This window comes from Diadema antillarum, unplaced genomic scaffold, assembly GCF_040938485.1.
Source record: "Diadema antillarum isolate AM-2024a unplaced genomic scaffold, OU_Dant_1.0 seq00000183_RagTag, whole genome shotgun sequence".
NCBI classification, from domain to species: domain Eukaryota; kingdom Metazoa; phylum Echinodermata; class Echinoidea; order Diadematoida; family Diadematidae; genus Diadema; species Diadema antillarum.
The window spans coordinates 2,269,869-2,282,097 of record NW_027271250.1 but is presented as its reverse complement, the minus strand read 5'-3'; the positions used below and the strand labels follow the sequence as shown (position 1 = coordinate 2,282,097).

At 35.7% G+C, this 12,229-nt stretch overlaps 1 protein-coding gene across 1 annotated transcript in view; it reads right to left on the bottom strand.

The window, feature by feature from the left end:
- Window positions 1–5,242, bottom strand: part of LOC139728561 (integrin beta-1-like) — a 92,608-nt gene extending 87,366 nt beyond the window's left edge. Inside the window, exon 1 of the mRNA XM_071639498.1 lies at window positions 5,062–5,242. The gene's annotated coding sequence lies outside the window, so the exon portion shown is untranslated. The remainder of the gene's footprint in view (window positions 1–5,061) is intronic.
- Window positions 5,243–12,229: the final 6,987 nt, after the last annotated feature.

Here is a 12,229-nt window from a genome sequence, read left to right as displayed (position 1 = left end):
CCAGTACACGGTTTAGGCCTACTCATTGTCTCAATTCAGTCCATTATGATATCATCTTTTCTGGAATGATGTTGCTTTCACTTTGCCAATGGCTTGCTTATTTTTTCTTTAATTTTTTTTTTTTTTTTTTTTTTTTAGTGTGTGTGTAGGCCTATGAGTTATATCGTGAAACAATTTGTTTACCATTTTTGTTTGACAAATGACTGGTTTTAGTTTCTTTTACTCCAGCTTATTACTGCACTTTCATGGTTGGCTGCATACCATGACTTAGTCAATTGCAGCTGTACACAAATCTAAATGGAAAAACTCTCATTTACCCCGAAAATCCTTGCCACAGTTTGCTTACAAATCGTTCTGTATGTTTGATTTGACTAGCATGACTGACTTTTGCTTGTGGTATCAACCAGAAAACCATTTATCACCATTGTTATTGGCCTACATACTGACTTTGTCGGAAATTAAATCACTTGGACCTTGATATTGTGAAAAACACAAACAGGCTGTGTACACAAGAACACTGCTGAGGCAGCCACTCAAACTATGCTTTGGCAATCAGTAAGTGTTTGTTGTATGTTGCATGCAAACAAGCTACACTTGCATAAAATGAAAGCACACCACAATAGTAATCATCGTTTGGTTTGTCAATCACCAAGAAAGAAAAGAGTATTAATATTACTTGAAAACTTATAAACAATAAGAAAAAAGTAGGAAGGGGAAAAATGAAGATCATCATGTGAAGAATTGCTTGTAATTTGGGGTCCATGAATTTAAAACCTGATTCTATTTCCTTCATAAACTGACTGCCAGGGAGGCCTATGTATATGAAGCCTAAATTTGTGCTGGTAGGTTTGAGAGGTTCACACCACATCCCATCAGGCACTTCCTGGTCTTCTTGCTCTGAATAGTGCTCCTCTCCAGTCTGAGCAGGGAGGTCAGACTTCTCTGGAGTGTTGAGGTCAGCGGTGAGGTCGGCCCCCACGAGAATACCCGATTAAATTACTTCTCACAGACTGGTGATTGTTCGCTGATCGAGGAGCAGCCAGCATACCTATTCGTCTGATATGATTTCAAGCGAGCTGAACCTCTTCATCCTGCCTTTGATGAGTCTGATGTGAGTTCAAGTGTGACTTAAATAGTCTGAGCTAGACATGCCACAAACTTACTTTATTTCTACTAGTTAGATTAAAAAAATAACAAAAAACACTTCCCATACATTGTAGTAGAACTTGTGCATACGCATACTTGAAAAAAGAAAAATCTGACATATTTTTCAAATATGAGGGAAAATTGTATTTCAATCTCTTCCAAATGTTCTAGACTGTTAAAGGGATGGTAGAGTATTGGTGGAGATGAAAATTGGGCTTTAACTTTTTTTTGCGAGATACCAAGAAAACACTTATGAAATAGTACAGAGCATACCATTTTAAGAGGAATTCAAAGTTTATTTGATAAAATTCGGGTCTGGAATAGCTGAAACATCCAAAGCAAAACAAAAGGATCGTAACAAAATGTGGGTCCCACACTTTATTAGGATTGTTCTGTTTTGGAAATCTCAGCCATTTAAAACCAATTTTCATCAAATAAACACTAAATCCCCCTTGGAATTACGTGCTCTTTCATATTTCATATTAATTAGAGGTTTCTCACTATCTCACCAAAAAATGATAAAAACCTGACGTTAAGGCTCAACCAAAACTATACGACCCCTTTAAGCAAAGAATAGAAGAATGATGTCATCTATCATTTGATAGACACAATACTTTCCTGTTTCTTTTTAAGCTACAGAAAGAGTAAGCGGGCCTAAAACTATCTCTCATATTTGGGTCACAAACAATATCCCTGGTTGCAATGTTACTTTTTTGAATGTAGAGAAGGCAGTTTGAATGGTTTACACTGTATTTCAGTGCTTTGCAATCAGAAATACGACTGTACATTCTAGCCTAAGCTAGTAACTGTTGTGTTTTTATAACATTTTATTCACATTTAAAAAGGAAAAAAAAAAATCCTACCAACCCCTCCCCCCCCCCCCCTAAAAAAAAAAATGGTTCAAAATAGAGTACTTTGCCTCTTCATCCTTGGCAAGATTCCCTAATTTGTCAGCAATGACAAAGTCACTATACGTCAGCAGAACAACGTACCCGCTGGCCTCTCAAAGCTAATTTGGGATTGTGCGATCAAACAGGACTCACACATTGAGTACATTTATCATCGCAGGGTAGACTATATCATTGATACATTGTACATTTTGTTTTACATTTATATTAGCGGACAAAATTACCTCCAATGAGTGCTCCATAGCACATTTTTCCCCTCGTTTGAAGTTCACAGCATTACGTGATCACAAGTAAGGGTGGACTTGTAATGACAGATTTTATTTTGTTTCTACAGCGCCATGGAGGAACCAAAAAAAAAAAAAATGTTTTGATCCTATAAAAGTCAGCAAAGTCTGACGCTACTTTTCTATACTTGCTGACAACTGCATCACTTACAAGGTGTACAATGTATCTCTCACATCAGTACTACTGTATGTGATTTATAATTTAGTACCGGTATTAAGTAGAATCATCCTCCCTTGAGAGCTACATTGTATTCCTATGAAAGTGAAAGTCACATATAACCGGGGCTCAAAGGAACAGACATATCAACGACACATGCATAAAACTATGCACTACACTGCACATTAGCCTCAGGTCTAAAAAAGAAAAAGAAAAAAAAATGAATTGAAAGACCAATATGCAGGACAAATATGAGCATACCTTGTCATTTCATGGGTAATGATAAAAGTCAAAGTGGTGTGAGTATGACATAAATAGGGAATGAAACAAATTTATGTTACATGAAATAAGACGGCACATAAAAATGTGTGCAGGTTCTGAAGAGCAAAAATACTGCGATAATCCAACAAAAATCTATGAGTCACCATATTTGTCACACCCAATTATTCCTTAAAATTCCACAGAATATATAAAAACTTTGGGGTCATTAATAATTGTAGCAATAAAAAAGAGACACATTTATGAAACATATATTAAACTGCACTGACATGTAGCATCCTCTGGAAATAGAATTATAATTAGGCCTACATATTAAGTCACAGAACAGAAATCATATTAATGTTGAATCTATCATACAAATGACCTATTAATATTACATGGCCTCCAAACAACCTGACAAAACATGAACAGGATATACAGCTAAACTCCAGACTTTCAAGACATCATGACCGACAATGTACATTGTAGCAGCATTTCATAGGATGAAGACAGGGTCTATGATGACATTTCAGGAAATTCATGTATAAAGCGTAATTTTTATACATCCATGACCAGAATGCATGGATAATGGAATAGTTTGCAAAAGAGTGGGCAACTTTAAAAAGAAGGCAGACAGTTACAGCGTTACTGTAAAAGAATTAAGTGCAAAGACTAGATTCTATGTGTAAATCTGAGTGTTAGAGATAAGAGATGACATTTAAATGAAAATCTCCACAAAAAAGAAGATAGGAATAGCCTATGTGTCCTTTGCATAGATTAATAAGATACTAGAATCTAGTAAAACTAGATTTTCTAACAATAGTATTTATTTCTAGTAACAAGTTTATTGAGGAACTAACTGCCGCTGGTCGTGTCTGTAAAAAACTGATGTTAAAGGGAATGTACAGTACTGGTTGAGGTGGGGATGCATGTTTTGAACATTCTTAAGTGAGATAATGAGAAACCTCTTATAAAATATGATTATGAAAGAGCATGTAATTTTAAGAAGGATTCAACATTTATTTGATGAAAATTGGTTTTCAAATGGCTGAGATATCCAAAAAAGTGATAATAATATGAATAAAAGGCGACATGCCACAACTTTATTAGCATCTCTTCGTTTCACCTTGTTTTAGTCAGCCATTTCAAAACCAATTTCAACAAATAAACTTTTGATAGGGCCTAACGTTACCCCTTTTAGAATTGCATGCTCTTTGGCATCTCATAATGTCAGAGGGTGCGTTCGAGCGCTCTAAAGCGAACCAAAGCGAACTGAACTAAAGCGTACCGTACCGTACTGTGCCAGTTTGGGAGCGTTCGAATGCTCTGTGGAGAAAGCGTACCTCTCGAGTTATTTTTAGAAAAGTTCACGCTTGTTTGTAGCAAGAAGGTCATTCACCTTGCGCTTGACCTACTTACAGCTGTCCCGAACAAAGAGAATGATGTTTTTGCATTGTGACGTATGCGCATGATACGCGCATGGTTTACAACGAACTTTTGGTACGCTTTGGTACGCTTTTGGAGCACATCGGGAAGTGATCCACTTTTGGCTCGGTACAGTACGGTACGGTACACTTTAGGAGCATTCGAACGCTCCTGTAGCGCGGTACGGTACGGTACAGTTCACTTTAGGAGAGCGCTCGAACGCACACATAGTGGTTTCTGAATATCTCGCAAAACGTTAAAAGGTAAATCCTCACCTCAACCAGAACTGTACACACCCTTCAAATCTATTTTAGAAACCCCTTGTCTCACTTGTTAGACCTACACATACACTGTAACGATACACTATGATGCACTACCCCTACGTCTACAGCTAATTTACTTCTGTCCTTACTAAGTATTTGTCCCAACACAACAGTAACAGTACACTAACGTTACACTCGCGATACTACATACATTGGTAATACATACATTGTGACATGCAACCTCGGATTCACAAGACGGAAAACAACTGTAAGTCTACAAAAACATACAAACACCGACTAACGCAGTATTTATAAACTAACAATATGTTGGGACTCTTAGGAGTAACAACAGTACACCAGCGTCCAGCGCGGAGCTAGCAGTAATTGCAGTCACTAGTCTAAGGTAGTCGCAGACTGACCGAACCTAGCGGTTACACGCGAAGCCGCTGGCATCGGCTCCCCTCAAGTGGAGAGTTGCCCTACCCCACAACCAGCGGGCAGTACAAACCAACCAAAAAAAAAAAGGTCTCACAGTCACACGTTTAACGTTACAGACACTTGTTAACTGCTAGTATTCACTTTAAACATTATGTACAAGACTTGAAAAAACAAGTACTTACAGCAAAGACGATACGAAGATTTAGTGATACTTCCTAGATTACAAATTGTTCCTTTCTCGCGAGGTGTTGAAATTCGTTTCGTTTGACGCAGTGTAGGAGACAAAGTTCGCCAACAACCAAAGTGGCAGGCATCAGGCTCCAAAGTTTTCTGCACTTCCGCTCCCTGTGCTTGCTCTATCTTCCGGTTCTACCGGTTGTCGCACGAAACCGATATACGTACACTGTGGTGTGGTCGATACTGAAGCCTTCGATATGTGTAGTGATCACTCCAGCGATACTCATCGGACTTGCTACCAGAGGTGGCGCTAATCCAATGCAACTCTGCAACTTTTTTTTTCCCGTACCCAAACCATTTAGAAATACATCAAACAAATAAACAAACAAACAAACAAACAAACTTTACTTTGCTCGTAATACAGTTATTCTGTTGGGAACTTTTTTTTTTTTCTAAAGTGAACATTCCACTGCAGTCTGTCGTCGATTTACAGCGACTCCGATTAAATTAATCTGCATATTCTCTCCTTCGAATGATAAATGCGAATATTCTTTTATCAAGTCAATAATGAAAACAATAATTTTGTCATTACTAAATTTCTGATTCAATGCTTTACCTACCATCCGTGTTTTCATGTTTGTGTTTTTCTTTATATAAAAAGTAACAAAAACTGTTGGGTTTAATCAGAGTATAACGTAGGCCTATACCCAATAGACTTGTACATCATGAAGAATCAGCATTGTAGTAAGATGTAGTCTCTATAAGAGAGAACATAATTAACATTAACCTAAATGATAATATATATATATATATATATATATATATATATATATATATATATATATATATATATATATATATATATATATAATATAATATAATATAATATATACATGTATATATACAAATTAGCGGTCCACCAAGTACCCTTGTGGTGTTTCTTCAAAGAGCCATTTAACGGTGGAAGTTCTTATTTTCCGGTTCAAGAGGTAACTTTTAAACCATTATAATTCTCAACCTGTGACAGCAAAATACATGCATTAGAGGGATTTAGCTTGTGATCGATTATGTCGAAGGTGTTTTGCACGTCGAGCATCGACAAAACTCGTGCTAATTGTATTAAAAAGTCATCTGTGACCAGACAGCAAGAGTAGTAACAGTGGAGCATTATTTCGATGTGATATCCTAAATGCAATGGTAAGTCATTCAGGTAATTGTCTATTTATAATCCATTCGCTTTCTAGTACGTGAATGCTACTATCGTCAAAGTACGAACTATACTGCCATCTTCACTTTGTACTTTCTAATGTTCTCGCGGAAATGAAAATGAAAGGAAGTGAAAGAAGGAACATAGGAATGAACGAAACAATCAGATCAAATCAAATTCCTAGATTTGATTCTTGATAAAAGACTTTTTGGAATTTTCATATCGACTCCATAATGTCGTAGTATTTTAAGAAATACAGACGTTATAAATGATGTTATTTTTTTCTTCGCAAAATGTTCTTCTCATGTTCTGATGTTCTCTATGCCTTGATATTGCTCCATCTATTGAGGCATAACTCGCCTGGGGAAGCACATATAACTCTTACTCATCACTTAAGTATTTTCCTGGTCTTTGATCAAAATAAGAAGAACATTAAGGAAGTTATGAATTTGTGAGGCTTCCGCGCAAATTTTCACGAAACCGTTCTCGAGCAGCCAATATGAATGTGTGAATTCATGTGAAATAGTGAATTGATGAATAGTTGCCATCCCCTCACAATATATATTTACCGATCATTATGTCAATAAAAATCATGAATTTTCTAGTCTTTTGACCAAACGAAATAGAAAATGTCTTATCACGTGCATATTCTCAAATCCCGATGTATCTGACTGATCATCAGTTTTAAAGGGATGGTGCAGTATTGGTGGCGATGAGAATTGGGCTTTTAGCTTTTAGCGAGATACCAAGAAAACACTTATGATAATAGTACAGAGCACACCATTTTACGAGGAATTCAAAGCTTAATTGACGAAAATCGGGTTTGGAATGACTAAAAACATCCAAAAACAAAGTAAAACAAAGCGATCGTAATAAAGTGTGGGTCCCACACCTTATTAGAATCGCTCTTTTTGGATATCTCAGCCATTTTATAACCAATTTTCATCAAATAAATGTTGAATTACATGCTCTTTCATATTTCATAGGAGGTTTCTCATTATCTCACCAAAAAATGTTAGAAACCTGAAATTAGGTCTCAACCAAAATTATACGATCCCTTTAAGTTATGAACCACAAACAACATCTATTATGTTGTATGTTATTATTCAAGAATAATAAATTTTGCGCCATTGTGAGGATTTGGTACATAATCAGTGGATATTCGGGCATTGTAAATTTGTTTCATCAGTCGAGAGTTTCAAACGTCATTTGAACACCATGCCAATTGCACCGAATGCCTTACTTTATTGAGTTTATGCCATTTTGATTTGGTTTATATATAATGTATGGGTTATAGTACTATTTTTGTTTAGTTTTTTTTTTCATTTTTTTCCTCCTTACTTCTGAGTTTTTTACTCTATATTGTTTGATTTCTTTGACTCACCTGCATATCGCTTATATTGTTATTTGTTTACTGTTTCAGTTAAATTTGCATATTTCTTGATTAGTCGGGGTTTTTTTTTTTTGGTTTTGTTTTGTTTTGTTTTGTTTTTTACTACTTTCCCCTCCTGAATGTTTCGTGTATCATGCTGTTTTCACTTTGGTTGGACCCCTTCGAAAAACAGCAAATCTGCTGAAAGGGCTATCCATCCCACTGGTGGTGAATAAATGAATACAAAATACAAATACAAACCAATGAGAATTTGTGAGGTGATGAAAGCGTCAGCTCACTCATTTACATAATATTGTATTCATCATGACCAACTGTTCCAAAATGTTGTACAGAAATTAGAGACTCTTTGAAATTTTGAAACTTCCTTACTCATAAACGAATTTTGATTTTAAAGAAAAAATGTCTCTGTTGTGCTTGTCATTGTTTCTTTGTCTTATTTTCAGACAACCTATTTTCGGTATCGGAGGGGTGGGGTGGGGTGAGGGGGGGGGGAGGAAGGGGTTACAATGTCCGTCCCCTCGGTGGGTCCATATTGCCCTACCGGCATGCATAGAGTCTGGTGGGTCTTTCGGGTGAGGGTAAAGGAGGGCGTAAGTCGGAAAAAGCGTGGGGACAGGAATATGTACGCTCCATGTAACCGGAGGGCCAAACCCCAAAAAGTCGCTTACTTAACGAGTGAGTTGCACTCTCTCTACAAACTAAGTAGACCATGCTTATTTTCAAGTTTTTATTGTAACAAACAACATTCCACTGGTCTACCTCAAAAAATTTGTTGCGAAAGCCTCCAAATCCAAGATGGCGTCCAAGATGGCCGCCATATTTACTGAATTTGTTATTTGAAAGATAGAATTCGATCGAAACATCAAATGTCAACAAATTTGATGTCATATGAAAGAGAATAAAATTTTCTACAAGTTGATACCATTTTTGTGGGTTATTGTGATAAATGGATTGAGATTTTAAGGAAAAAACACTCATTTTTTGATATTTTTCTGAAAAAAGGAAAATCATGAAAATGCTTGATTCATCATAAATCAGAGAAAAACTGAAGGATTATCTTGAAACATCTCAAGAATTTTGTTTGACATATAATTAATACTTGGAGAAAATTAGGGGTTAGTACCGTTTTTGGTTCAGGAGTTATAATGTCTCAAACTTGAAAACTCACTATGTAAAAATGGCCACTTTAGTTGTGACAAGACTTTGTTGTCGTAAAAAAAGCCTGTGCGCGCCAAGACTACTACACGCACCACTGGCACTGGTGCTTGTAGCAGTGCCATTGGTTCGTGTAGTAGTCTTGGCAAACGCAGACTTTTTCTTTGACAAACAAGGGTTTGTGCCCGCAAACTAACTTTTCATACCAAGTGGTAGCTCAGGTGACGCTGATTGCTATTATTTCAAAGTAGATTGTTCTGATGCAGATGAGATGAAGCAAAAAATATCTTTCAAATAGAGGTATAGAAGCTTGAAATAACCTTGTTATAGAAAGTTTAAAACAAAATTTGGATCAATCACTCAAAAAATTCAAGATTGCAGGCCATCAAAGCTGACATAATGTATTGCGCCAAAGTAAATGCATATCATTTCGATTTTTATACAATTTTGTCTGTTTTGGTGTCTATTTATATGGTTTCTATATATTCTGAACATTTTAATGCTATTTCAAATTAGGTTTTTATGGAGACATTTTTCAGAATGCACCATGAATATTTCTCTAAAAAGTTACAAAAAATTAAATTAAAAATGTTTATGAAAACCATGCAGAAATTAAAATCTTTCCCATATAATCAATATTTGGAGGTCAGTATTGTATTTGGTTCAGGAGTTATAATGTCTCAAACTTGAAATCCCATTTTACATTATATGTATTTGCACGCATCTGTTCCCAAAGACGTCACAGAGGGTCAAATCCAAGATCGTGCTTACTTTTCGAGTTCCACTCTCTCTATAAACAAAACCATACATAATATTAAGCAAACTAAGCACTGTTCCGTAAGTACACCTCAGTAGATTTGTGGCAAAAACCTCCAAAGTACTGATGCGGTCCAATAGGGCCGCCATTTTTATTGAATTTAACATTTCAAACATAAAATTTGATAGATACATTGGATTGCAACAAATTTGATGTCATATACCGGAAGGAGAGCAAAACTTCCTAAAAGTTGATACCACTTTAGCTGTGTATTGTGATAAATTGGGGGGGGGGTTGTTTGCTTCTCTCTTTTTTTGGGGGGGGGGAATCCATATTTTTATATTCTTTTGAAAAAAGGAAGAAATGTAATAATGCATGATTTATAGTATTTATCAAAGAAGAACTGAAGAATTATTTTGAAACCTGCGATTGAGATTGAGATTTACTGAGATTGAGACATAATTCATATTTCTGGAATTACAGGCAATATCATACACTGTTGACAAGTTAACATCTAAAACTTGAAAAAAATTATATTCATGCATTATAAATTTTGCATACAATGTGTTTACATGGTCACATAATACTGTAATGGTCTAGTGACTTGCAAGTACCTGCATGCAAACTAACTTTTCATGCCAAGTGGTAGGTGACGCTGGTCGCTATTACTGTAGCATTTCATCATAGCAGATTGTTCTGAGGCAGATAAGATTGAACAGAAAGTATTTTCCAAAAAGAGATAGGAGCTTGGAATTTGACACAAATTTTTCCAATGTGTAATAATTAGCGATAAAAACAGTATCCACACAAAATTCAAGATGGCGGTAATTAATCGAGGTTGTCTTTCAAGGCATTATTTAGGCAGTATTTATCACTAGTGCACGTGAAACGAAAAGCCAGCTTTAATTAACTCCTCAAACTAGTTCTAAACTGTGAGTTAGGGATAGAACAACTAATGTACAAACTTAAATCTTTTCCTCGGGCCGGCCATCTTTTCAAGCAATGCTTATAATGGCGGCCCTCTGCATAATCGTTTCTTAACTATAAATGTTATTCTTATCACTGCTGCATAGACATGCATACTGTATATTAAATTTCTTTCAAAGACTGTTAAATTTACTTTAAATGTCCTACATGTTCATGACTATGTACTTAATATGTATCGTGGTTTATGCAAGTCAAACGACTTTGCATTGAATTCACTTTGTATATTTCCTGCATTTTCATGATTATTTAACTTATGTATATTGATTTGCAGAAAATAAGTATCAAACAAACAAACAAACAAACAAACAAATCAGTATATTTAATGCTAAATATTGTTAGATGTACTAAATGGATCTGATATAAAGAATGTTTTTTTTTTTATATATAATTCAAAATCAAATTCAAATTCAAATTCAAATACTAAATTGTTAACAGTTATTATGGTTATGGTTTCTTGAAAAGAAATGGTGATATCTCCGTATGTTTTAGGCTTTATTATGATTTTTTTTTTACATGATAGCATGTTTTGTAATACAACTAACCTGCACATATAAATCGAATGTGATATCTCTCCCAATGGCGTCAAAGTTAAATCTCAACTTATAACTTATAATTTGATATATTTTTTTAATCTTCTTATCTTTCTGTCTATTACATGTTTCTATACATCCGAACGATATTGTACTAGTGTAAACCATATTGAGGGTCTTTTTTTTTTGGGGGGGGGGGAGCTAATTCCAGTGTCTGGGTAAGGCCCAATCTTTGATAAAAAAAGAAATGCTTCTGTATCAAAGATACTATATGCTTTTTTACTTGTATGTTACTCTGCTGTTGTAGAAACGTGAATGATGATGGTATATGTGTAATGTCTGATCCGTAGATGTCCTTGAAAGCCCTTCTGATCCGAACCCCCCCTCCCCACCCCAAAAGGAAAAAAAAATCCGACATGGCGGCAATTTCTCAACTTTGCTCTTAAATGTGTTGTGCGAAATTACTTTTCAGTATATTGTTCGAATAAAATTTTCCAAATTGATTACTCGTGCTGTATATTCACATTTACAAATAAGCATGCTGAAACTGTATTTACTGTTATCAGATTTTTCTTACATTGTTTTTGGGCTGACTTCATGTGGGTTATAGTGTCACAATTGATCTGAACTTATGCCATTGGTAGATGCTTTCCCATTTTAGATATCAGGATCACTCGAGAGTGAAAATGTTCATTTTCATTTATTTTAGAGTGACCTCGGGGATCACTCGAAGAGTGACAAATGATCCCTATTCAAAGGCAGGGCTCGACACTAACGTTGGTCCGGTGGCCCCGGGCCACCAAAAACGCATGTCGGGCCACCAAAATATCAGAAATGAAGAATTTGGTGGCCTGATCGGGCCACCAAAAAAGGTCAGATATTTGCCTTTGGGCCACCAAAAATAAAAGTTAGTGTGGAGCCCTACCTAAGGTCACTCTAAAATGAGTGAAAATGAACAATTTCACTCAAAAGTCACTCCAATTTCACTCTAAATTCACCGTTTTCTGTTATTCACTCCTCACATCAAAAGCAAAAACTTCCACTCGATTTGTTTGTTTCTTTTTCGAAGAGTAGAATATCACTGGTTTTAAAAATGTGTCCATAAAAACCTAAGACGGTTTAAGATAGCACAACAGACAAAATT